Raw genomic sequence first — 5,000 nt, forward strand, 5'->3', positions numbered from 1 at the left:
TTCGGACTGGCGCTGGAGTGGGGGAAGAAACCCTCTGCAACAGTGTATGGCGAGAGTGAGACGACGGAAGGGGAAGGTTGATAGATACACCAAATATACAAATAGATATCATGGCTCTATTATATTTCCTTATATTTCAAGAATCGAGAACCACAGCATGATGGATTTTATTTGGCTCAGATAATGCCAAGAAGCAATTGAAATTATTGCAATTCTCATCTATGCAGAACCAATGCATTGAAAATATAAATAGTACCAGCATGCAGAACACAAAAATAATCGTACAAAGCCAGATAGATAGAGGGACAGTCAAATAGACTGATAAACAGGGATAAAGATAGGTAGATAGGCAGATGTCTGTAGAAAGAGGTAGATATAAACACACCGCAAGCACAGACACTGCACATAATCTTGTCCCAAAAAAGATCAAGATGATAACGTTCGCTCGAATTATTCCGCGTCTGATATGGCGACGTGTGGCAACGAAAGGTCGGTGATCACATACATCTTCCTGTTTTCCTCTCCCTTAGTCATGTATCTCATCCTTGCTTCATCGACTTTCTCAGGTTTACTCGGATTTACACGACCGCCCCCCCCCCCTACCGCGCCCCTCCCCACCCCCAGGCCTCAAGGCACAGTGCCACGACAGACACTGTGCCAATCTATTCGCGCGTGTTTACTCTGCGTATCTGGCGTTGTTCCTTCGTTACTGACATTGTACGGAAACTTGAGCTCTGTCGCTCCTTTTAATGAGGTGTGTGTGTGTGTGTGTGTGTGTGTGTGTGTGTGTGTGTGTGTGTGTGTGTGTGTGTGTGTGTGTGTGTGTGTGTGTGTGTGTGTGTGTGTGTGTGAAAGAGAGAGAGAGAGAGAGAGAGAGAGAGAGAGAGAGAGAGAGAGAGAGAGAGAGAGAGAGAAACACTGAGAGAGAGACAGAAGGAGAGAGAGAGAGAGAGCGTGCGCTTTTTTATTATTTTATGTAAGATACTACATAATATGTAAGTGCATGTAAGCGTGCGAGTTCCAAGGGTTAAGTCTGTTCAACACCACACTTTTAACCTGTTCATCTCTCCCCGTAGACCCGGCCCAAACCCGGTCATTAAAACTCAAGCACGGGCATTTATTGCTTTATAACCCTCAGCCTGGCGATTAAAGCGATCGGGCAGAGAAAGAGACAGGCGCTTGCACTACAGCAAAATCAATCTCTACTTGCTAAAAATTGATTCGTGGTTTCATTTGAAATTCATTTCGCTCTTCACACCGAAATGGCACGAAGTGATCAAGCTGCAAATCCATGAATATTAGAGTTATAATAAGCGTGAACGCCGGACAGTGATCAGCTTTCGTGAGTTTGGCGAAACCTCGATTCGCTCAGTGTCCGTTCAGTCTCAAGAGAAAATTACCTTACAATCACATGTGTACACGCAAATCCGCACACAGACACATATACGAAATACACAGAAATAAATATCAACATGAGCCAAAACTGTATTTCTCTTACCTTGTGTTCCCTATTTCTCAAAGACAAAGGGACCTTCGTGCGCCAGGTAATGAAGATCAGCGACTGATTTTCACGTTTATTATGCTCCGAATGGATGAAAGGAATTGTGATATACTTCGACTCGTCTTTTACTCCATGTGCATATTTATCCGCAAGTTTAGTTCTTCGTAACCCCCTTCTCTCCCTCCTTCTTCTATTGATACGAACTGCCACTGACACTCAAATGCTTCGAAAAATTCACTTTATTGTCACTTTCGTCCCCATGCCATTACCGTTTAAGATTTATGGTTTAACATCATCTCCGTTTTCCTTGAGGAAAAGGGGAAGTAAATTGAACTTTCGAGTTTCCTGACTTTTCCTCTCCCTCTCCCTCTCCTCGCAATCTATTTCTCCCTCTTCCTCTCCCTCTCCTCGCTCTCTATTTCTCCCTCTCCCTCTCCCCCTCTTCTCCTTCTTTCCCCCTCCTCCCTCCCTCTATCCCATTCCCTCTCCTTTCTTCTCTCCCACCCTTCCGATTCCCATCCCTCCCTCTCTCTTCTTCCCCCTACCTTCCCTCTCCCCCTCTCCCTCTTCCTCCCCTGTCCCCTACCCCTTTCTCACTACCTCTGTCTCCCTCACTGCATAACGACCACGCGTTCAACACAGATGCCCCGCTTGTGCCGTAGCTAATGGTACGTTAGGACAGCACTGACTCCGGGCCTCCTGCACCAGCCAGTCCTCCGACATGGCGCACGTCAAACAATTAGAGGTGAATATTAATTCCTGTCTCATTCGCACTCCCAACCGCCTATTTAATGCCCTTTTCCCCCCTATCAATTCTCGTCATCTAACCCGTTATTCCTTTGTTTTCTGTTTGTTAGTTTTCCCTCTTCCTCTTTTCTAATGAAGATGATTTTTTAAATTCTATTCATAGTGAACTAAATTATGAAGAAAATGTTAATACTAGGATTTTTTTTCTCTCTCGCTCTCTATCTTGGTATATACCCCCTTACCCCCTCCCCCTCCCTAACCCCAAAGGACCCCCCACCCCATCAAATACTTCAGCCTTACTGCAGCAGCAATTTCCATTAGCACTAAATCCTGTCTTGCCGTTGCCTTGCTAATGGAATCTTACAAGGCACCGAAGCAACAGGACGATAATATTCCTATCTTGGCGAAGTTCTCCTCAGAGCGAAAGTGGCCATTTTGAGCGATATCATTTGATCCTTATACTTGTAATGACCGCCTCTGAGGCCCCTTATAACCTCGTCGTTTTACCCGTTTTATCTTATCTCATAACCTAATTTACTGAATTCACTAGCTTTATAAGCTATTCCTTATACAGGTCTAATAACTCATTAGATAGTTTCTTTAACCTAATAATCATTTCTATTTTTTCGTTTTATTTCATGTTTCCTTATAATTCGCCTAATTTCATGTATCAGATAATCACAGTTCCCTTAATTACATCTACCAACTCCTTAAACTAATCATTTTACAATCCTAACAATGCTCCTTATAATTAGTCGTTTTGCGTAAAAGTTCTTTCTCTCTTTATCTACTACTATCCCTTTCATCTACAAATGAAAGTAATTTCATTCTAATAACTCGACTATGTTGCACTCTCCGCCAAATGCATAATCAGTCAACAGTTATTCATCATGTCTCAAAACATGCTATTTATACCTGGGCACGATCCCATTACAAGCAGTCATCCAACAACCTGAATGAAGAAAATATGATAAACACAATTTTTCTTACTTTTCTTTTTTATTCTTGTCAATGTTTTTGATGAATTTCTAAAAGCACTTCGATCTATATTTTCTCTCTTTTAATCTTGAGTTGCAAATCCTAGAACAAATAAATTGTTTTTAGTCTCATGCAGTTGGTAACAAAGGCAGTGCCTCTTAATCATAATCCTCATATCCAGTGCATCTTCTCATATGCCTGTTAAAATGAAATTGCTGAATATTTCTGTAAATTTCGCTCTCTTTCTACATACCAAAATCTAAAAACCCACTCCCTAAGTTCCTACTGATTCTTATCTTATATTCATTGAAAATTTCCACAAGTATTTGCATAAACTATTTAACATTCCTTGCAAGTCACACTAACCTTCCTGCTACATCACGAATTTGCTTCATCTCTTAACGAGTTATTGCAGACCTCTAACCCATACTTCTATTTTATTCCCAGGTCCTGTTCTGTATAATCAGCGGTGGACCTACAGCTGCGCAAAGGAGGACTGACAAGTACCTCCTAAAACTGTAATTGTAGACTGCATCGCAACTGTGCCTACAAGGTATTCATACGACCAGTGTAAACAATGAAAATGGATTATAAAATGCACTGTCACAAAGTTAACACAAAAATAGAAAATAGTAAAATTTTATTCAAATGCTTCCGTCAGAATCCCTCACTACTCCCACTTCCTCATGCAATATTCTTTATTAATTTCAGCCGATACGACAACTAAATTTCTTCGTTATATTGTCAGGTTATAAAGTACCGTAATCTTTCAGAGCGTTTCAATCACCCACATCCAATCGTATAAACACTTCGTGATCTTCTCATAATCTTCCTCTTCCGTTCTATTCTTCTTCCTCCTCTTTAAACATTATCATCGTCTACTTCCTTCCACTCTGCTTTCTCTATCACCGAAAACAATGTAGCCTAAATTCTTAAATGTTGCTCATAAATTCTGATTTCCTTTTATCAAATAATTTCCCGTGTTATAAGCACATATATATCATTATCCTAGCTTGTTGCATGCGCTTAGGAACCCAGGTCTTCAGGACAAAAATAAATAGATTTACATGTATGCAAATTTAAATATATTTTAATATATTTGAATTACATATGCACGGTACCAGATCGCAATTCAAACGTTTAGAATCAAACTAACGTCAATATGTGTTATTACGAGTATAGATAGATATACTTGTGCTTACGTACATTCTCATGCCATACACATCAAGAGAGTTATCGAGACACCCAAGAGTTGATAGACACTGAGATATAAAGCTGAGATGTGGAGATTTCAACCCTATGTTATCAAAAAAGGGCAGACCATTTTAACGTCGCTATTTTTATACGTGATAAGTGATCGACGTTCGCCAGATAAGTTCCTTTAGTAGTCTTTAGTACCGGTAATCAAACCCCTTAATTAATGAACAAAGTAAAAGATAAACGAAAGATTTCTACATTTATTTACCCTTTTGTCTAAATTAGGAACAAATACCACATCTTCAGTTAGATTTAGGTCAAAGTGTATACACAAATTCTCTAATGTTTACATAAAGTGTCGAGCAATAAGGACTGTTTTACCTCCTTCTGTCGTAAAATGGGACTTTAGTGGGCTCTCCTCTTGACCTCTTCGCTAGGTTCTTGTTGCGTCTTCCCGTTCGTGCATCTGTTTATCTTGTAGACTATATTTGTTAAAAGGCTGCAATTTATATTCATTCACGGTGCTTATCTACTACCAATATTCTAGGTTCTTTCTCTCCCTCCCCCCCTCTTTCTT

At 40.3% G+C, this 5,000-nt stretch overlaps 1 protein-coding gene across 1 annotated transcript in view; it reads right to left on the reverse strand.

Moving 5' to 3' along the window:
* The window catches only part of LOC138862230 (uncharacterized), a 991,297-nt gene that overhangs the window by 963,276 nt on the left and 23,021 nt on the right, over positions 1 to 5,000 (reverse strand). The window lies entirely within an intron of this gene.

This window comes from Penaeus vannamei, chromosome 1, assembly GCF_042767895.1.
Source record: "Penaeus vannamei isolate JL-2024 chromosome 1, ASM4276789v1, whole genome shotgun sequence".
Classification (NCBI taxonomy): Eukaryota; Metazoa; Arthropoda; class Malacostraca; order Decapoda; family Penaeidae; genus Penaeus; species Penaeus vannamei.